At 59.7% G+C, this 15,111-nt stretch overlaps 1 protein-coding gene across 10 annotated transcripts in view; it reads left to right on the top strand.

Moving 5' to 3' along the window:
- The first annotated feature begins 1,134 nt into the window (after positions 1-1,134).
- The window catches only part of MEF2D (myocyte enhancer factor 2D), a 59,398-nt gene continuing 45,421 nt past the window's right edge, over positions 1,135-15,111 (top strand). For 8 of the 10 annotated variants that reach the window (XM_057409998.1, XM_057409994.1, XM_057409993.1 and 5 more), the window contains exon 1: positions 1,135-1,211. The gene's annotated coding sequence lies outside the window, so the exon portion shown is untranslated. Of the gene's footprint in view, positions 1,212-11,829; positions 11,898-15,111 lie in introns of those variants that run through there. The other 2 variants (XM_057409990.1, XM_057409989.1) reach the window with 2 other exon arrangements.

The following is a 15,111-nucleotide window of genomic DNA, read 5'->3' as shown; positions in this document are numbered from 1 at the left end:
AGCCTCGTTGTTACCAACCCCCCCCAGCTCTTTCACCCCCCACCCCCCCATGGCTCTGCCCTCATCCAGCTCTGTTCCCCCCCCATCTCTTTCCTCCCCCCCACTTGTCCCCCCCCGCTTTGACCCTCAACTCTCTTCCCCCTCCTGCCCTGTTTCTGCCCCCCAGCCCCTCTTTCTTACCCCCCTCTGTTACCCCCAGTTCCCCCCCCCCCGGTTCTCCCCCCCCCATCCTCTCCCCCCTCCAATTTCAGTCCTGTCCCCCAGCCCCTGTCCTTATCCCCCTCTGTTATCCCCAGTCCTGCCCCCCCAACCCGGTTCTTCCCCCCCCCCCCCACCTCTATCCTCCCCCCCTCCAATCTCAGTCCCTTCCCCCCATCCCGTTTCTCCCCCCCCCATCCCCCTCCAATCTCAGTCCTGCCCCCCCCCATCCTCCCCCCTCCAATCTCAGTCCTGCCCCCCAGCCCCTGTCCTTACCCCCCTCTGTTACCCCCAGTTCTGCCCCCCCTCATCCTCCCCCCTCCAATCTCAGTCCTGCCCCCCCCAACCCGGTTCTCCCCCCCCCCCAATCCTCCCCCCTCCAATCTCAGTCCCTTCCCCCCCCATCCCGGTTCTCCTCCCCCCCCATCCTCCCCCCCTCCAATCTCAGTCCTGCCCCCCCCCAACCCGGTTCTTCGGTTCTTCCCCCCCCCCCCTCCATCCTCCCCCCCTCCGATCTCAGTCCTGCCCCCCCCATCCAGGTTCTGCCCCCCCCCATCCTCCCCCCTCCAATCTCAGTCCTGCCCCCCCCATCCCGGTTCTCCCCCCCCCCCAATCCTCCCCCCTCCAATCTCAGTCCCTCCCCCCCCATCCCGGTTCTCCCCCCCCCCATCCCCCTCCAATCTCAGTCCTGCCCCCTCCATCCCGGTTCCCCCCCCCAGTCCTCCCCCCTCCAATCTCAGTCCCTCCCCCCCCCATCCCGGTTCTCCCCCCCCCAATCCTCCCCCCTCCAATCTCAGTCCTGCCCCCCCCCATCCCGGTTCTCCCCCTCCCCCCCCATCCTCCCCCCCCTCCAATCTCAGTCCCTCCCCCCCCATCCCAGTTCTCCCCCCCCCCATCCCCCTCCAATCTCAGTCCCGCCCCCCCCCGCCCCCCTCCGCCCGGCCATGGTCGCTCCGCGCCGGCTCCGCCGCAGCCCCGGGAGGAGGCGGCCGCCGGGCTCCGCGCCCGCGCAGGTGGGTCCGGCCCCGCTCGGTGCCTTCCCGGTTGGGGGGGGGGGGGGGGGGGGGGGGGGGCGCTGCCCATCGCCCCATTGACCCCCCTTAATTCATCACCGCCTTACTTCCGACACCCCCCCCCCCCCCATCCTCCATCCGCGGTGCCGTCGGGCTGTGATTTCATGGGGGTGGGGGGGGGGGGTTTGGTACCCTTTGGTACCCCCCCGTCCCCCGTGCTGCGCGGTGCCGCCCCGAGGCGGCGGGGATGGGCGAGCGCATCCTTCCCACCCCCCCCTCTTCCCTTCCCTTCCCTTCGCTTCCCCTCCCCGGCGCCGCTTCAAAACAAACCCGTCACCAAGATGGTGCAGAGGTGAAGGAGGGGAGGAAGGGGAAGAAGCAGGTGAGGGGGGGGGGGACGGGCGATGGGGCCCGCTCCGTGCTGTTGGGGGGGTGTGTGTGGAGGGGGGGGTCCTGAGGGGTTGCACCCCCAGCGGGGACCCCCCCTCTCGTGTATCCCGGTGACAGCTGAAGGAGTGGGGATGTGGGGTTTGTGGGGGGGGGGTGATGCTGTGGGGCTCGGGGGGCAGCGTTTTGGGGGCTGGATTGAGGCCTTGCTCCGGTGCCCCCAGCGGTGGGGTTGGTTGCTATGTGTTGGGGGGGGGCAAGACAACCCCCCCGCGCCCCGGGACGTCGAGGGGCGCGGGGAGCGATGCGGGGTGTCCGGCATCTGGGTGCTGCGGAGCATCTGGGGCGCTCTTTGCCCCTCGGCTTTGGGGGGGCTTTGGTTCTGTATTGATCCCCCCTCCCCTGCCACCCCCATGCCTTGCACACACCAGCGAGGCACTTGTGTGTGTGCCCGCGGCTCCATAGGGACACAAACTGGGGTGTCCCGTCCCGTCCCCCCCTTTCCTCATCCTCCCTGTCCATGCGGATCTGGCTGGGGACCGGCCGCAGGCACCGGTAAGTGGAGCACATCTGGTGCGAATTCCTCCCCGTGTCCCTGCCCCCGATCCCACCCCGATCCTGCCCTTCCAAAGCCTCTTCTCCCGCAGCGCCTGCTCCCACGTGGATTTTCGGGCCGGCGTCGCCTCGCCAAGGTGGGTGCCCCCATGTCCCGGTGTCCCGGGGGATCCAGGCCATGGGCACGGGGCTGTCGGCACGATGGGGACGCTGCGGGAGCCGCATCCAGGCGAGGGGGCTGCGGGGTCTGAGGGTGGGAAAGGTGGGTTTGGGCTCTTTGCCCCCCGGCTGCCGGTGGCCTCGGCCTGGGAAGCGTTTGGGGGCTGCCCGTGTCCCTTGGGAGCGGAGCCTGAGCTGCCCTCGGCATTGCTGCCTGTGGGATCCTGAAGGTCACAGACCTCGGGATGGGCCTCGTGGCTTCTCCTTTTCATCCCCCCCTCCCTTTCCTTGCCCTTCATCCCTGCAGTTGTCGTGGCTTTGCCAGGCTGAGGCATCCACACTTGTGCTGTGCTGGGAGCAGGTGGCCCCCGTCCCCCCCTCCCTCCCCGGTGCCGCTCGGGTTTCCAGAATGCTGGAATAGCGCCGTCGCCTCCGCCGTGCCGGGGGTTTAACGTGCTGAAGGGGTTTTACCTCCTGTGCCTGTGTGTGAGGGACGCAGTGCTTCCAGTCCTGCCCCAGTCCCCCCCCCTCCCCGCCAACCCATCACAAACCATCTCCTGCTGGGGGGGGGTCACATCCCTGCATCTTCTATGGGCACCTTGAGGAGTGACCTTGGGCACATCCCTTTGCTTCGGTGCTGCTCTCGGAAGGGGATTGTGGTTCATGTGTGTCATTCCCACCGCCCCGTTCCCTCCTCGTCCGCGTAGGGCTCTCGGCTCCGTTTGGGAAGCGCTGGAAAGGGCTCTTGCTGTTTTATCCCGGCCCCGAGCGGGCAGGGTGGAGGCTCGGACGGTGCCGGAGTCACCCGGGGTGGATTTTTCCCAGGCTGCCAAGTGAAACAAGTGGGGTCTGATTCTCATTTCATGCCGCAGCCCTTTCCTGCCACTCTGGCAACGTAAAGGAGCCTAAATATGGTCATAAACCACATCCACTTCGAGGTCCCTCCGTGCTGCCGGGGCGGCCAAATGGCATCTTTGGAGAACAAAGCCCCAAAAGTCCGGGAGCGGGACCCAGCTCCGTGGTACCCGGAGGCGCTGGCGAAGGATGGAGCGGGTGGAGGGTGATGCCGCCCAGCTCATCCCACAGGACCAGGAGGGCTCTGTCCCTGTGACCCCAAAACCCATCCGGGGTGAAGGGGCGGAAATGACTTTTCCCTTGTGTTTGTCCCCAAGCCAGAGCTGCTTCCTTGTCTCAGGTCGGCATCGCTCGGCTGGACCCGCCATGGGATGCTGTGGGATGTACCCCAGCGATGGGTGGCTTCCTTGGGAGCAGAGGGAAAGGAAGGAGAGGGATGCGTGGTGCTGGGGCTGGGTGCCCAGTGCTGGTGGAGCGAGCAGCCCTGGCCAGGCACTGCCCCCGAGGCTTGGGAAGTGAGCCGGCAGCATCCCATTAAACCCCGTTAATACCCGGGAGCACATGGAGGTGGCCTGAGCTGATGGGGGGCTGCTGCGTAGATGCCGTGGCCGGACTTCCCCATCTGCAGCCACAGCTAAAAATACCCCCCCCCAAACCCCCCTTTGCCTCTCCCCATCTGCGCCCAGGGCCGGGGCTCGGGTTTGGGTCGCTGTTTTGGCAGGTCCTGGAGGCTGAGCCATCCCCAGCTCCGAGGTGACTCTATTGCAGATGACATTCCTGCCCCCGGGAAGCTGTGGCTCTGCTCTAGCCAGGCGCGGCCAGCACAGAGCAAGTGAGTCACAGCAGGGGCAGGGAGGAGGAGGAAGAGCAGAATCCCGCGGCCGCTGACAGCAGGACCATGGGATGCATCAGCCCTTCTCCTCCTCGAGATGCTCTTTATCCCTTTCCCATCAGCGCACCTCCAATTCCTTTCTCCTTCCTTTCCCCCCCCCGCTTCTAATTAGAGCAGCTTTCAAGAAAAAGCTGGAATTTCCTCCTCATTTTGTTCCATGGGAGCTTAGGCAGTGCCGGAAAGACCTCGAGGTTTTTCCCTGTGCCTTGTTTGAGCAGCACTTTGCTTTTGCTCTCAAGATGGATCTAGCTGTCTGCCTGCCAGCAGCTCTCCCTCCACAGATCTGTCGGGTTTCATCTCGCGCTCCAGTTTGGTTTCCTTGTGCTTTTTCCTTCTGTTTTTCCCTTTTTCCCTCGCTCCTGGTGTCTCCCTGCTGGAGCTCCCCACTGCTTGAAAACAAGACGGGAGCTTGCATCCTCTGAGGAATAAAGCCCCAGTGCCCACGTGGAGTTAAAGACGTGGATTTGGGGTGGTTTATTATGGGGGGGTGTGTGTATGTTTGCTTTCTCTTCAATGGTGGCTGAGAGGATGGGGGGATCTGCATCCTGGGTGCAGGATGGGGGGAGTTTTGGGGGGAAGCTCGGCCCATGGTGCTTGTGTCCAGGTTGGGGGCTGCTCCTCGGTTTCCCATCTCCTGAGCTAGAGGTGCCCCTGGATAGCAGTGGGATAGTGGGTCTGGATGAGCTGAGCTGCGGGGGGACCTCGCAGCAGCATCCAGTGCCTGGAGGGGGCTACAAGGATGCTGGAGAGGGGCTTTCATCAGGGGCTGTGCTGATAGACAAGGGGTGATGGGTTCAGACTGAAACAAAGGTTGGATCTAAGGCAGAAGCTCTTCCCTGTGAGGGTGCTGAGGCCCTGGCACAGAGAAGCTGTGGCTGCCCCATCCCTGGCAGTGTCGGACACAGGGGCTTGGAGCGTCCTGCTCCAGTGGAAGGTGGCCCTGCCGGTGGCAGGGGGTTGGACGTGGATGAGCTCCAAGGTCCCTTTCCCTCAAACCATCCCCTATGACAGCAGAGCACCGGATCCGTGCCAGGACAAGCCGGTAGGGCAGGATGGTGGCCGCGCTGGGATGTGTCAGGCTGTGGCCACCACCCAGGAGCCACCACCGTGGTGTCCCGGCGCGAAGCAGCCGGGGCTGTGCCGAGCAGGACACGGATGCTTTCCCAACGTGCGATTCCCCATGGGTTTTCCTGGAGGCCGCGTGTGGAAGGGGCTCCTCAGCACCCGCGTTCCCGACCCTCCTCCTTGTAACGGACCGGTGCTGACTGAGCTCCGGGAGCAGGAGGGAGCTGAGGCCTTGCCATCTGTGCTTGCCATTGCCCCCATGCCCCGGCGTGGACGTCTCAAGGTCAAAGCCGTGCTGCGGTGGCTTTGGGGCTGAGCCAGCGCGGGGCTGAAGCGCTCCCACCTCCTGCCTTGACTCAGTGTTGGGTTTGGGGTTGGAAAGGGGGTAATTAACTGGCCTATTTCTGGGCAAGGAGGAAGAGGAGGAGGAGGAGGAATCGTTTCTCTTTCCAGAACTTCAAACGGCTTCCAGCAAGCGGCCGGCACCAGCCCAAAACCGCTTCCAGAGCAGGAGGTGCCTCCCATCTGGGATGCTCGGGGCGCGTGTGGGGTCCGGGTGCCATGGGGAGGGAAGGGGGATCTCCCCCGCGGCTCTTCCCCCTTTTATAGGAAGCAGGAAGTCGCAGCTCCCCGATGTTTGGTGGTTGAGTTTCTTTTCCCAGCCCCGAAAAGGAGTAAAGAGATTTGGGGGGCAGCAAACGGGGCCAGGTCCCTGACCCCGTGCCCATCCCAGGGCTGCAAGGGGGTCACCTCTTGTAGGCTCATCTGAGAAGGCAGCAAAGGGATTCCTCCTCCTCCTCTTCCTCCTTCTGCAACAGGCAGGGATTATTGGCATCATCCTGCACCCCACAGCAGGGTGCTGGGGCTGTTGGCAGCATCTTCCCTACCCAGGAGGATGCAGTGGAGCTCGTGGGGCGGAAGGTGTTATTGATGGCTATAAGCAGTGGTTATAAATAGCCTTGGTTTGAAAGTTTGCATCTGCCTTTGGAAATGAAAGTGCCTTTTGGACCAATGTCACTTCTCTCCATCCTTTTGGAAAGCTTCATCATTATTATTATTATTATTATTAATTATTATTAAGATGAAACTTAATTTTTTAAGAGCATTTTTCCTCTCCAGTTATTGGAAGACTTCAGGGAACACTTCCTTGGGCACTGCAGAAACCCAGGAACACATCCCATGTCTTGCAGGTGGGGAAGGTTCATGGGGTCGGGTTGGGTTGGTTTTCCTCAGGAGAAGAAATAGGGAATGGGAAAATGTCCATGGTGTCAGTGAGAGGTTTCTGCTGGAAGCATCCTTATTTTGGGGACAGGAAAATGGGGTTTACTTAAAACCTGCTGGAAAAAAAAAGACAAGTTGAAGAAATGGAATAATTTGGGTGAAAAACCGTTGTGTTTAGGACAAAGCTGGCAAAGTTTCTGGGTTTCTGCCTGGAATTCCTGGGTTGTAAAGCCTGAAATCCTCCCCCAGCCCAAGCCATAACCTTGAGCCGCGGTCCCAGCGCAGGAGTTTTCCACTGCCAAGGAAGGAAAAGGTAATGCTGTGTAAAATGAGGAATGCGAAGCAGTCCTTTGGACCTGCCAGGCATTTGTTGTGCTGCCGAGGCTGCCCTGCCCCGCAGCCCCAGGCTGGGGTGGTCCAGGAGCATCTTCTCCTGGGAGCGGGAGATAAATCAGTGCGATGGAATCCACGAATCCCAGCCTGGGTTGGGTTCAAGGGACCTTAAAGCTCCTCCAGTTCCAACCCGGTGCCATGGGCAGGGGCACCTTCCACCTTGCACTGCGAGGTGCAGTTATTCCTAGGGATAAACCCCGTGCTCCTTGGAGACGCGTCTCTGCCCTTAAGACAACGCAGGGATAGCAGACAGCGTGCTTTGCTAACTCCTCCACTGCAGCTGGGTGAGGGCAGGGCGTGCTTGGATGTGGGCTCAGGGCAGTTTTCATCTGGTATTCCAGCGCTTGGGATCACACAGGCAGTGTATGAGGTTGGATATGGGGATGAATGCATCAGGTTGGATATAAGGATGAGTACATCAGGTTGGATACATCAGGTTGGATATAAGGATGAATACATCAGGTTGGATACATCAGGTTGGATATAAGGATGAATACATCAGGTTGGATACATCAGGTTGGATATAAGGATGAGTACATCAGATTGGATACATCAGGCTGGATATAAGGATGAGTACATCAGATTGGATACATCAGGCTGGATATAAGGATGAATGCATCAGGTTGGATATAAGGATGAATGCATCAGGTTGGATATAAGGATGAATACATCAGGTTGGATATAAGGATGAATGCATCAGGTTGGATATAAGGATGAATGCATCAGGTTGGATATAAGGATGAATGCATCAGGTTGGATATAAGGATGAATGCATCAGGTTGGATATAAGGATGAATACATCAGGTTGGATATAAGGATGAATACATCAGGTTGGATATAAGGATGAATACATCAGGTTGGATATAAGAATGAAATCCTTCCCTGTGTGAGGGGGGTGCCCAGAGAAGCTGTGCTCAAGGCCAGGTTGGATGGGGCTTGGAGCATCCTGCTCTAGTGGAAGGTGTCCCTGCCCTTGGAACTGGTTGAGCTTTAAGGCCCTTCCCAGCCCACACCGCTCTATGATGCTCCGTGCGTGCCGGGCTCTTCTCCAGGTGCATGGACTGGTGCCTGCGGGCTTGGGGCTCTCTGTGCTCTTCTGGAGCGATGCTTTCCCCTTAGGGCTTCGATGCTCCACTGTTTCCAAGGTGTGGACTCCCCGTTCCTTGCGCTGGGAGCGCGGGGATGGAGCCCATCCTCGCTCCCTGCCTCACCACAGCCCTCCTTCCCCCGCGCCGCCGGGAAAACTCGCACCTCCCGGCTCGCTGGAGCAAAAATATCCCCGGGCCCCGCTCGGATGCCGCTGCCAAGGCGGGGAGCGGAGCCGGCGCTGCCTCCGAGCACAGAATCTGTGGCGCTGGGAAGGTTGGGAGCCGCCGAGCCCCAGCGCGCTCCAAAATAGAAGCAGAACAAATGGTTGGAGCAGGATGCTGGCGGTGGAGGCAGCCAAGCCTCTTCCCCGCGGCAGCTGGTGGCTGCTTCTTGCTCCCTCCATCAATCCTCTCCCCGGTGCTGGAAGAGATGAGCATCTGGCTTTTTTTTGGGGGGGGGGGTGATCCCCGTTGGTGTTGGGGATGGTTGGGCTGCATCCAAAGGAGCGTGACCAGCGGGTCCAAGGAGGTGATCCTGGCCCTTTGCTCTGCTCTTGTGAGAGCTCACCTGGAGCATTGTGTGCAGTTCTGGGGTCCTCAATGTCAAAAGGACGTGGAACTGTTGGAACAAGGCCACAGGAGGGCCATGAGGATGCTCAGGGGCTGGAGCACCTCCTGTATGGAGACAGGCTGAGGAAGTTGGGGCTGTTCAGCCTGGAGAAGAGAAGGCTGCATGGAGACCTCAGATATTCCAGTATCTGAAGGGGGGCTATAGGGTGCCGGGGAGGGACTCTTCGTTAGGGACTGTATAGTGATAGGACAAGGGATAACGGGTTAAAACTGAAACAGGGGAAGTTTAGATTGGATCTGAGGAAGAAGTTCTTTGCTTTTGAGGGTGCTGAGGCACTGGAATGGGTTGCCCAGGGAGGTTGTGAATGCTCCATCCCTGGCAGTGTTCAAGACCAGGTTGGAGGAGGCCTTGGGTGAGATGGTTTAGTGTGAGGGGTCCCTGCCCATGGCAGGGGTTTGGAACTGGCTGATCTTAAGGTCCTTTCCAACCCAACCCATTCTATGATTCTAATTGAGCTGCAGGGCGGGTGTAAAGGGGTTGTGATGGAGATAAGGAGGTGACGGGGAGTTGGGTGGCACCGGGTCATAGAAGGGACTTTGTCCCAAAACAATGACGTCGGTGCTGGGTTGAGCCCAGCGTGGTGCTGGGTGCGTGCGTGCTCCTGGGGTGCTGGAGGAGCTGCGTTGGGGCCACCTTGGAAGGAGCGTGGTGGGGAAAGGCTCATTGCACATCACTGCGCTGCCAGTGGGCTCCTCATCCCCCCTGCAGACCCTGCTTCTGAGGGGGGACCAAGCTGCGTGGAGTGATGGATTCTGGTTGCAAATCAAGTTGAGTCGGTGCAAGCCCTGCTCATTGCCCTCTGATCCTGGAGGTTTTAAGGTCGGGCGCAAGCAGGGTTTCACGCCTGCCCCTGTGCCCCAAAGGGCCGCTCCAGCTGGATGGGGTGTCAGTGGGAAGGTTGGGAAGAGGTTTCCCCATCAGGGATGATGTTCTTGCCGTGTCCTTTCCAGCGGATAGGACCAGGCACCGCGAGCTCAGCATCCGCTCGGGTGACCTTCAGCGCCTTCTGCTTGGCGAGGGAGGAAGGCTGCTTTGCATGCCCTGTCCCTGCCTTGCCGCACAGGTCCTGAGCAACCCGGGCTCTTTTTGTCATGCAAATGCGGCTTGGTTTTTAGCTTCTCACAGATAAATACCTTAGAGGCGAAATACGGAGCTCAGGGCCCTGTCAAAAGCCACCCTGATGGCTCAAGGCTGACAGGTTGGATGCTGAAGGTGCCCGTTTGAGGGGTTGGCTCCTTTTGGGGCACTGAAACCGAATGCTCTGAATTTTCTTGTCTCCTTGAGGTTCTACAAGTGGATGTGCACTGAGGAGTGCTGCGAGCCCCGCTGTGCTACCCCATGGCTGGATTGCCTGGGTTTACAATGCTGTGCATGCATTTATGGGCTCGGGAGACCTTTTTGCCCCAGCATCCTGGTCCCCTCTGAGCATCCCGGTCCCCTCCGAGCATCCCGGCCCCCTCCAAGCATCCCAGTTCCCCTCCGAGCATCCTGGCCCCACTCTGAACATCCCTGCTTTACGCTGCCTTTTGGAGCTGTGTCCAGGCACCATGGCTCTGGCACGGTGATTTCCACACCCTCCCCTCATGCCAACCACTTGGGTTTTGCTACCGGGGTCTTCCTCACACCTCATACCCAACCCAAGGGGTGCAGGCTGTGGATGCTGTGCCCCATGCCGGCACTGGACCGAAGCGCCTTCTGCTCACCTCACCCATTACGAAGGGTGTGTAGGTGAGCTTGGTATGGGGCGAGGCGGCCCCCATGGGGCTTTCTGGCTTCCTTTGGGACCCCGTGAGCCCACTGGCAGCTCACGTCCCCCGTGCTGGGGGTCATGGGCTGTTGGGCTGTGTTTGGGCAGAGCTGTTTGTGTACGATGCGGTTTTGGTTGTGGGTCCATTGGAAGCTCGGTGCTCTGGGTGCGGGGCGATGCGGTGGGATGGGGCACAGGGGGGTGGAAGTGGGGCTAAAGCTGCAGGACAGCTTGAGGCCGGTGGGGTTTGGAGGGGTGAAGCCCTCAGTGCTCCGGCTTGGGTCCTGGTTCATCCCTCCTGTGCGGAAACCACACTGACACCGCATTAGACCCTGAGAGCACCCAGGGCTGTATCATGGCCTTGCAAAGCCATGGAGCAACAGAGGGGTTTTCTCCCATGGGGAGCTGGATGGGAGCTCCAGGGGTCCCACATCCTGGTGGTGATGGGATGCCACCAGGACCTAAGGTGGGCAAAGGAAGGTGGAAAGGAAAGGTGGTGGAAAATGAAGGTGAAATAAGGGCTGAGGAGCTCTTTTGGAGCTGCTGCTTTGCGGAGTTGGTTGGTTTTGGCAGTGGTCGGGTGCTGAGCTGTGGTGGGCTCAACACCACCCCCCAAAATAGGGTGTTCAAGCTCAGGGCAGCCTTGGGTACAGCAAGAGCTCCTCCTCTGGCCTCGCCCCAACAGCTCCCTGTCCCTCTTGTGTTGTTGCCCCGGGATGCTCTCCCAGAGGGCAGGAGAGGGGGATCTACCAGATCTCTGTAGCAGGGAGGATCCATCAGCCCTGGGTCAGCCCAGCATCTTGCTGATGAAGCCAAGGTGCTGCCTTGGTCATTGTTTTCCTCTCTTTTAATTCTTTTCCCCTAAATACATCCCCATTGCAGCTCGTTCGCGTACCAGGCACCTTCTCTTCTCTGTAATGCCGAAATTATAGCATCACCCTCATCGCCATGGCAACGTGCAGGGATGGATTTGAAAGGGAAGGGGGGGGGGGAAGAGAAGGACCAGAAGCCCTCCAAGGATTATTACTTCAGTGAGGGATCAGGCTGGAGGGGAATCTGGGTCATGGCTGGAGGAGGCTTTTCTTCCAGCCTGTCTCTGGTAATTCCCCTTACAGCGACCGGAGCAGGGCCGAGGCACCGTTAGCACCCATGGGTGCTCCCTGGGATGGGTGCATGTACCCCGGGACGCGTTGTGTTCCTTATGGAGGAGATGGCTCCTCACTTCTGTGTACCCCCAGCAGCGAGCATCCTCTGCCAGCTCCGTGTTTGCACCCCAAGTCCAGGCTTTGCATCCCAAAGTCGCTCCTGTTGGCGCGCGCGGATGCTGCGGGAATGCCGGAGCCGCGCTTTGTGCCTCATCCCCCAAAATAAACAGGACTTTTTTCCTTTTTTTTTCCCCTATTTTTTTTCTCTCTTCTCCTCCTTTTTCCCCCCTCTCTTTTTCCACACCCCCAGAGCCGCTGTTGCTGGTGGCAGGGAGCCCAGACTCCGTAGGAACTCAGAAATGCCGCAGATCCAAGCCCCGGCTGCCCTCTCGCTTTCGCAATCCTTTGGAAGCAGGGGGAGAGACAAGGAATAAAATGGGAGGGGATTTATTGTTGGGTGGGTTTTTTTTCCCCTCTTTATTAGAGATTTATAGACTTTCCCACCAGTAGGGACAAGGGAGTCGGAGCCGAGCAGCCCATTTCCTACAGTAAGTTTCCAGCCTTTCTCCTCTCCAACCCTCTCTGGTGGGGTGCTGGAGTTTTTGGGATGCTGGTGGTGGGGGGTGAGGGCCACCAGCACCTCCCACGTGGGGTAGGTTTGGTGATGCTGAGAGAGCGGCTCAGGTTGGGGGGGTTTGAGCTGTTAAAGCCTTTTCTTGGCCTGTTTCTCAGTTGTGTGCGAGCCCTTCGGCTTGGGCTTGGTGGTGGTGATGCTGCGGTGCTGTCGCCGTCCCCCCTCTGCCATTTGGCATCTTAGGGCCATGTGTTTGGAGGCGATTGCAGCGTCCAGGCTCGGAGGTTGCTGGGCCAGGGAGGGTTTGGTTTGCTGGTGTATTTTAAGCAGCTGGGTTTTTACAGGCCTGGAGGGATCCGGTCAATGGCACAAGCGGCTCCTGTCCCTGCTGGTGCCGCATTACCTGCAGCCGGTGCCAAGCACGGGGCAGGGTTCAGCTCCCTGCACCCTCACCTCATCCATTCCTTCTGCTCCCTTCCCAGAGCTGTGTCCCCATGAGGTCTGGGTGCTGGCAGCTCCAGTCTGAGCATCCAGGGCTTACTGGGGTTAAAACCGGTGCCATGGTTCTTCTTTTGCATCTGGGCCCGTGTTGTGCTGCGATCAGGTTTAGATAAGGGGCTTGCTGCCTGTGAACACAGTTCCTACTGGGTAATTATTTATACCCTATATCCCTAATAAACATCTGGATCCGCTCCAAACATCTTCATTTGATTTGGGTCGCAGCCTTGCGACGGGGCTGTTTCATCCCCATCCCACCTCCCCTCCGGCGCGTGGCTTTGGATGGCTCCGCTGGAATCCAAGGGGCTTGCTTCGAGCCATCGCCCCGCTCCCATGGGATGAGCCCCGTTGCCTTTGGGATGAGCCCTGCTCCCCGCCAGCCTCTTTTGCCTGCGGCGCCGCTGCTCGTGGGGCTGGCTGAGTGGATTCCCAGCTCCTGGAATCCCGGGATGGGGGCAGAAGTGGCATTGCCTTTTCTCCAGTAGGAGAAAGTTACTGATGGTTGTGATTGCAGGGAAAATAATGAGTGGCCAAATCCACACCCCCCCTCCCCAAAAAGCACCCCCAGATGTGATGCTTTCTATTTTAAACCAGCACCGTCTGGTTTGGGGGCGAAGCAGGCTCCTGACCTTTGGGAGCGCGTGGGGCTGGCAGTCACGCCGAGCTCTTTGAGGCCAGGGCTGACTTCTTGCTCTGTTTGCCTAGAGCCAAGAAATGCCTATTAATAACTTTCCCTGAATGAGAGTTGAGTACCTGCTTCCCTGGGGCTTCTTGGAAGGCTCCGGCTCGGGCGGATAACCGCGCCGCGCATTAGGACAGGGACCAGAGCATCGCTGCGCGCAGCTGGGATGCAGATGGGAAGGGACTGGTGTGGGAGGGGAGAGATGAAGGGAGCCTCTGGCTCACTTTTAAAGGGCCTCGGGCAGGGCTTGCAGGCGCCACAAGCTGGGTTTTGGTGCGTGTTCCTCCATCCTTTCCACAGGCTCAGCCCCTCTTTGCACGGAAAAACCATCCCGAGTGGCCGGAGCCGGCAGCGGGGGCAGCTCCGTGTGGATGGGCCCACGGAAAAAGAAGTTTCAGTGCTGCACCCAGATTAATCTCTTTAAACTCTATTTCCCTAATCCTTCATTAGGATCTCATTGTGAGCTTGTTATCCCGGGAGGGCTTAGAGAGCCCTGTGTGGCGGCGGTCCCGGGCTGGGAAGGGGCTGTGTCATTCCCACCGGTGCCACGGCAGCGCTGGGGGAGATGGGCTCTGCTCAGAGAGGTGGGGATGACTTTGGGGTGGTCTGCAGGGATGTTTCAGGTGATCTTCCCCTCCATCGCTGCCTGTGTTGGTGGTGGGAACCGGAGCTGGTCTGGTTCATCCCTAAGAGCGGCCCCGAGTGTCCCTGCTGCGGCACCCCCGGGTGCCAAGGCTGTAGCTGGGGTTATCCAGTGAGCTCGGTGCTGGATATCCCCCTTCCCACTGCCATAGGAGCCTTAAAAAGGGCATCGGATGGAGCCGGCGTGTGCGGGTGGATTCCTTCCCTTAGCGAGCGGCCGCTTTCCCGCTGGGAAGCTGGAGCTGATGCCCCGATGCTCCGTGCTGCCAGCACCCAGCTCCTGCATCCTTCCCTTGTCCTGCTGAGTGATGGCAGCAGCTCTGCAGCCCCCGGGGCAGGGTGGGGGTCAGGATCGCTGCAAGCCTCAGGTTTGGAAGGCACTTTGGAGCCGGGGAGTGGGAATCCTGCCTGGCCGGGTGATGGAGCGGGGCTTGGCCTCGCCGGCTGCGACCTGCAGGATCCCAGGAGATGGTCTGAGGAGTGAGTGCCAAGAGCAAACCCAAAGCCACGCTTCCCACGCGCGCAGCAAGCAGGGAAGCGCAGTCCAGGGGGGATAAGCGAGCAGAGATGAGCGGAGACTCAAGCAAGAGGCTTTTCCCCCCCCTTTCCAAAGGGGATAGGTGGGATGTGTTCGTTAGCCCTGGGTTTGGGGTGGGAACGTGGCTTGGAGGAGAACCACGGTGGCTGAAAGGTTCTAGTGCTTTCCTGTCCAACCTCCTCTTTGCTGGCGCGTAGGTTCCTGTGTCCTCATCCATCCTCCGTGCCAGGAATGGTGGGGTCGGGAGAAGGGGATGAACATGACCCAGGCTCTAAATGCTCCTTCTCCGGAGCGTTTGCTGCTGTTGAAAGTTTAATGCACATTTATTTGCCTTCGGAATGTGGAGAGCATCCTTTTGGCTCTGCCAGGGCACAGCGAAGGGCTTGGGGCATCGCTCGGCTCCAGGAGATGGGATCTCCCCAGGGACCCCGGGGTAGGATTGAGCCATTAGTGCTCCTTGTGCCATTGCTGGAGCAGCCCCAGGTCCTGCTCCCGTTGTGGAGCTTCCCAGGGCGTGAAGGAATTGGGGAGCTGTGATTTGTATCCTTCCGGAAGAGGGGAATGGTGATGTCCAGGAGCGCGGGGCTGTGCTCTTCTCACCCTGCCCTTTGGGATGCTCCCACCTTGGGGCCGTGCTGCCCTGCTTCCAGCCGCTGGGAAAGGTAGAGCTTTTCCAGCCGCCTCTTTCCCCTTTTCCTGTGCCTATAATTAGCCCTGGCTCCCCGCCACCATATACTGTATGATCCTGGAAGGAGGTCATGGCTTTGCTGAAATTCCTGGGAACAGAGCTGCCTTTGCAGCTGGGAAAGCGGTGCCGTTTCCAAGCAG

The sequence above is a fragment of the Pezoporus wallicus genome, unplaced genomic scaffold, assembly GCF_028554395.1.
Source record: "Pezoporus wallicus isolate ANWC-B61680 ecotype Strahan unplaced genomic scaffold, APGP_CSIRO_Pwel_v1 contig_12477, whole genome shotgun sequence".
Lineage (NCBI taxonomy): Eukaryota > Metazoa > Chordata > Aves > Psittaciformes > Psittacidae > Pezoporus > Pezoporus wallicus.
This window is presented reverse-complemented; position numbering and strand designations above follow the sequence as displayed.